The sequence below is a fragment of the Scyliorhinus torazame genome, chromosome 12 (assembly GCF_047496885.1).
Source record: "Scyliorhinus torazame isolate Kashiwa2021f chromosome 12, sScyTor2.1, whole genome shotgun sequence".
NCBI lineage: Eukaryota > Metazoa > Chordata > Chondrichthyes > Carcharhiniformes > Scyliorhinidae > Scyliorhinus > Scyliorhinus torazame.
The window spans coordinates 50,752,573-50,759,343 of NC_092718.1; positions in this window are offsets into that span (position 1 = coordinate 50,752,573).

A 6,771-nucleotide genomic window follows, 5' to 3' on the forward strand; every position below is an offset into this window, starting at 1 on the left:
TCTATCAGCCTCTGGGGAAAAAAAAGAGAACCGAGGTTTACATTTCTGGTGGAAGTTCTTCATTAACTGGCAGGTTTTGTTTTGATTTCTGTGATATAAATCACGTGGACATTCGAATGACGCCATGTCAATGGCATTTAGCTTAGGCCAGGTTTAGGGGGCCTGAATCATTTATGTATCATCTTTCAGAACTTCAGGATGTCCCAAAGCACTTTAAAACTAATGAAGGCAATTTGAAGTGTTGTTGCTGTAAAAGAGACAACAGCAGTGAATTTGCACCCAGAAACTATCCCCCCCACTCCCCCCCACCTCCCCACCTCAAACAGCAAAGTGACAATGAACACAAAATCTTTTTTTTTAACCTGACGTTGATTAAGCAGTAAACTTTGTCAGGAAGCCAGAGAGAACTGCCCTTCTTTGGAATCGTGCCATGGGATTGTTTATGTGCAGCTACTGGGGGGGGACTCACCTCATATAAATGGTGATATGAAGGTATCAGCTTAGTTCCAGGCTCAAATTTCTAAATTAGGACTTGATCTCACAGCCTTCTGACTCAAAGGCAGAGTGCAACCCATTGAGCCACACTTGAACGCTGGCTGACATGTTGATATGAATGGAAGTGCCCAAAGGTAGGTCAAAGCGTTTTGTGGAAGATTTTGAGAATGATAAGGAGCGAATTCAAAAGGTCCAGAGAGAGAATTCCAGTGTGCAGAGACTTTTGGGGCGAGTAAAGAGAGAAAGGATGAGATGTATCGTCAGAGAGGAAGGTTAATCTGAGTTGTGTGACAGGAGAAGCTTAGAGAGGTATTGTAGTGTTAGGCCATGAAGATGACAAAGAGTTTGACGTTGGTGTGCTGGGAGGCAGGGAGTAAGTGGGGTCAACAAAGACTCTAATGATGGATGTGCATGATATGCAGACATGCACTTAATGAGATACAGACAGGCAGCTAATGAGCACAGGGAACAGGACATAACCAATCAGCAGGCAGAACACTTGGGGGTGATTTCCCACGATAAAAGGCAGGAGGCACTCACACTCTGCCTCTTTCTACTTGGGACATCTACAGAGTGAGTCCAATGTACATATCACGTAACGCACACAGCATGTGGCTAAGAACTAGTCTGGTTCAGTCAGATAGAGAAATCACACTTAGGTTAGCAGAGAGTCAAACTCACAGAGAACTGTGCTAACTGTGTGACAGGTTCAATAAATCAAAATGAACGAACTTCAAGGTCTGGAGTCTACTTGAGTTATAGCTGCATCCAGTTGCAGTCCGTGTTATCTCAGTGTGCTTAACACCACATGGTACCAGTAGACTGCTATCCTTAGGTGGTTTACCTCAATCTGTTCCGTGATGATCAGCAAAGACATCCTGGCACCATGGAGAAGATCCAGCAACCTCAACTGCTGCGGACCTCCGGCAATCTCAGTGCCAACTGGCGGACTTTCAAGCAAAGGTTTCTGCTGTACATTGAAGCCTCAGACCTCGAGGGTGCATCTGATGCAAGAAAGATTGCGCTTCTCCTCTCAACAGCGGGTGATCAAGCCATCAAACTCTTCAACTCGTTTAATTTCACCGAAGGCCAGGACAAGACAAAGTTTCAGACCATCCTGGACAAGTTTGACAGTCACTGTGAAGTGGACACCAATGAAATCTCCGAGCGCTATATCTTTAAGCAACACCTACAAGGTAAAGACGAATCTTTCAACTCCTTCCTCACTAATCTCCGTCTACTCGCGCTATCCTGCAACTTTGGTGACATTGCTGACTCTATGATCAGGGATCAGATCGTTTTCGGCATTCACTCAGATCCTCTGAGAGAGCAGCTTTTAAAAATCAAGCATATGACCCTGTCAGTCGCAATCAAAACGTGTACAGTGCGTGAGCATGCCAAAAATCAGTATTCTCAATACAAATCAGCTGAAACTGAGAAACGTGCCTCCCATGTGGCAGAGAGTGTGCAGGCCATTGCTCGGATGCAGCGCCTCAGCCTTGATGAAAGCGACCATTTTGCGCGCTCTTCCCTGCGCCCCACGCATGCGCGATGCGACTTGGATAACGAAGCGGCCGATCACCACACTGCGTAGGTGCAAACATCTGCCGACCGCACTACGCATGTGCGATGACGCACGGAGCGTAACGACGTCACGGCGTGCCTGAACTGTGGCACTGCCCATTTAAAGAAACACTGCCCTGCAAGAGGCATGTGCTGTTTAAATTGCGGGAAGCCTGGACACTATGCAGCCTTGTGCAGGTCTGCACCACCAGTCAAGGGCCAGCGCACCCAACTCCAACGCAGGCGCGTTCGGAGTGTTCAGCACGGTTTGCAGGATTCTGATCCTGGGAGCATCACGGATCCAGAGGACGATTGCCTGGAGTCCCCCTACCATGTGGGCATCACCACCACGCATGAACATGCCTCACTGACATCATCACGGAGCCTGCCCATCCTCACTGTGGATTCTGCTGACGAATGGCGTGCGGTGATGCAAGTTAGTCAATGCTCTATTCAGTTCAAGCTGGACACAGGTGCTTCTGCCAATCTCCTTTCACAGGCAGATTTCAACCGCATCAAGAAGCCATCCAAGCTCCTTCCAGCAGCCTGCCAGCTCCTGGACTATAATGGCAACATCATCACAGCACTGGGATCCTGCCATCTGCTTGTCTCCAACAGAAGCGTTCACACGAGGCTAAGGTTTGTAATCGTCAAGCCTGACAGGGCCTCCCAACTCGGTGCACAGGCATGCAAGCAGCTAAAGCTGGTACAGCGGGTCTACACAATGACCTCCCCCAAAGTGGATCTTCAAGCCGGCATTGACGACATCCTCGCTCAGTATCCGGATGTATTTGACGGGATGGGCACTCTGCCATATCGGTACAAGATCCTGCTGCGGCCTAATGCCACGCCTGTGGTCCACGCTCCACGCCGAGTTCCGGCTCCACTGAAGGAGCGCCTGAAGGAGCAGTTGAAGGATCTTCAGGACCAGGGCATCATCTCGGGGCAGCACGGTAGCCTTGTGGATAGCACAATTGCTTCACAGCTCCAGGATCCCAGGTTCGATTCCGGCTTGGGTCACTGTCTGTGCAGAGTCTGCACATCCTCCCCGTGTGTGCGTGGGTTTCCTCCGGGTGCTCCGGTTTCCTCCCACAGTCCAAAGATGTGCAGGTTAGGTGGATTGGCCATGATAAATTGCCCTTAGTGTCCAAAATTGCCCTTAGTGTTGGGTGGGGTTACTGGGTTATGGGGATAGGGTGGAGGTGTTGACTTTGGGTAGGGTGCTCTTTTCAAGAGCCGGTGCAGACTTGATGGGCCGATTGGCCTCCTTCTGCACTGTAAATTCTATGATAAAATCTCCAAAGTCACAGAACCGACTGACTGGGTCAGCTCGATGGTCTGTGTGAAAAAACCGTCGGGGGAGCTGCGAATCTGTATTGATCCCAAGGATCTAAACCAGAATATCATGCGGGAACACTACCCCATTCCGAAGCGGGAGGAACTAACAAGTGAGATGGCACCGCCCGGTATTTCACAAAGTTGGATGCATCACACGGATTCTGGCAAATCCAGCTGGATGAGTCCAGCAGAAGGCTCTGCACCTTCAACACACCGTTTGGCAGGTACTGCTACAATCGTATGCCGTTTGGCATTGTATCGGCCTCGGAAATCTTCCATAGAATCATGGAGCAAATGATGGAGGGCCTTGAAAGGGTTCGCGTGTATGTGGACGACGTTATTATTTGGCTACAACCCTCGAAGAGCACATCTCTCGTCTCCTGCAGGTATTCCGCCGTGTCCATGCCAATGGCCTCAAGCTGAACAGGGCAAAGTGTTCTTTTGGCATGTCAACACTGAAGTTCTTGGGTGACCAGATATCTCAGCAGGGTGTGCGCCAGGACACAGACAAGGTCAAGGCCATTGAAGCCATGAAGACCCCTGAAGATAAGAAGGCGGTGCTGCGCTTCCTAGGAATGGTGAACGTCTTGGGCAAGTTTATCCCAAACCTGGCCTCACACACCACGGCCCTCAGACACCTGGTAAAAATGTCTGCTGCCTTTGAGTGGCAGGCAGCTCATCAGGCAAGTGGTTGGAGCTGAAAGCCAAGCTCACCACTGCACCTGTATTGGCTTTTTTTGATCCTGACAGGAACACAAAAATCTCGACAGATGCGAGCCAGGACGGCATCAGCGCGGTGTTGCTCCAGCGCGACGACACCTCATCCTGGGCTCCGGTTGCCTATGCATCACGGCCGATGACACCCACCGAGCAGCGGTACGCCCCAATTCGAAAAGGAATGCCTGGGCCTGCTTACTGGAATTCTCAAGTTCCACGATTATGTCTACGGCCTGTCGACGTTCACTGTCAAGACAGACCACAGGCCTCTGGTCCACATTATCCACAAGGACCTGAACGACATGACACCCCGGCTCAGACGGTATGACTTTGAGCTTGTGTACACACCGTGCAAGGAGCTCATTATTGCGGATGCCTTGTCCCGCTCAAGAACCTTGCCTGCACACCTGCCGGCATTCGTCCAACAGACCATATCACAGGTGCAGCTGTGGGCCAGCAACCTCCCGGCATCGGATGAAAAGGTGATCCGCATTTGTGATGAGAGAGCCAAGGACCCGCTTCTACAGCGTGTCATGCACCACCTCACCAATGGATGGCAAAAAGGGCAGTGCCTCCAATTCTTCAATGTGAAGGACGACCTGACGGTGGTTGATGGCATCCTCCTCAAGCTGGATCGCATCTTCATTCCACACAGTCTCCAGAGCTTGGTGCTCCAGCAAATACACGAGGGACATCTGGGTGTCGAGAAGTGCAGGCGCAGAGCCCGGCAAGCTGTCTACTGGCCTGGGATTAGTCAGGACATCTCAAATATGGTCCTCAACTGTCGGACCTGTCAACGCTTCCAGCCAACACAGGGCAAGGAGACGCTTCAGCAGCACAAAATGGTGACCTCCCCGTGGTCCAAGGTGGGCATCGACCTCTTTCACACCAATGGTCGTGATTATGTGCTCATCATCGATTATTTTTCCAACTACCCAGAAGTTGTGAAGCTCTCGGACCTCACGTCCGGGACCGTCATCAAAGCCTTTAAGGAGATGTTTTCCAGGCATGGCATTCCCCTCACTGTCATGAGGGACAACAGTCCTTGCTTCAACAGCCAAGAGTTTTCAAGATTTGCCCAGCTACACCAGTTTCATCACGTCATTTCAAACCCACATTACCCGCAATCCAACGGGAAGGTTGAGAAAGGGGTGCACATGGTGAAACAGCTCATCTGCAAGGCTGCGGATTCTGCTTCCGATGTTAACCTTGCGCTGCTTGCGTACAGGGCAACCCCTCTGTCTACCGGCATGTCACCGACTAAACTCCTGATGAACAGGGACCTGAGGACGACTCTTCCAGCCATACACTTGCCTGATCTGGATCACCTCCCGGTGCTGCAGAAGGTGCAGAAACCCAGGGACCGACAAAAGCAGAGCTATGATGCTCATACCACCGATTTGCCTGTGCTATCCCCGGTGGATGCTGTTCGGATCCAGCTGCCTGATGGAGGCTGGTCAGCTCCAGCGGTTGTTGTCTGACAGGCTGCTCCTTGATCATACATTGTGCGTATGGCCGATGGCTCTGTTGTGCGGCGAACAGACGGGCCCTGCGCGCAGTTGCCTGCCCGCAACCACATTCTTTGTTGTTTCCATCTATTATTGTGCCACCTCCTGACACCTCAAACCACGAGGCCACCAGTCTGGCTGCAATCTCGCCCATCAAGGCGCCGTCGTCCCCACCACCTCTCCGGTAGTCGACCAGGATCAGACGCAAGCCCCAGAGACGGGGCTTATGAACATTTGTTTTGTTTGCTATGTTCTGTTTTCGCAAATTAGACGCCTGTTTTCATGTGTACATATGTTCCCATCTGCCATCTCATGTAAATACGTTAGTTTTTCAGCCTACACATGTAAATACTTTCGCATAGGCTGCAGAAAAACTTTTCCAAAAGGGGAGATGTCATGATATGCAGACATGCACATCATGAGATACAGACAGGCAGCTAATGAGCACAGGGAACAGGACATAACCAATCAGCAGGCAGAACACTTGGGGGTGGTTTCCCACTATAAAAGGCACGAGGCACTCACACTCCGCCTCTTTCTACTAGGGACATCTATAGAGTGAGTCCAGTGTACATATCACGCAACGCATACAGCACTTGGCTAAGAGCTAGTCTGATTTAGTCAGATAGAGAAATCACACTTAGGTTAGCAGAGAGTCGAACTCACAGAGAACTGTGTGACAGGTTCAATAAATCAAATTGAACTAACTTCAAGGTCTGGAGTCTTCTTGAGTTATAGCTGCATCCAGTTGCAGCCTGTGTTATCTCAGTGTGCTTAACACGACAGGATGTAATGCCCTTTACGTGGAACAGGATACAGCAAGAGTTCATGATGACTTGCAGTTAATGCATGATGAAGCCATGGCAGCTATGGGAAAGATTGAGCCTTGAGATGATGAAGGCATGAATAAGCATTCCTGTGCCTGAGAGTTATTCATAGATTTGTGTAATGGATAAATTCCAGAAACTAACAATACAAAACCAAAGGACTCTTTTCACTTGGAGTAGCAGTTGAGAAGCTAGTCATTCCTAAGCCGAACAGATGACCATAATGGGGGATAAGTGTTATTTTTACAAGCAATTTGTCAAGATGTTAGTCATATAGAGAACAGCTAGGGATTTGTAAAGCGTTAAGTTCTGGAATTTATAAA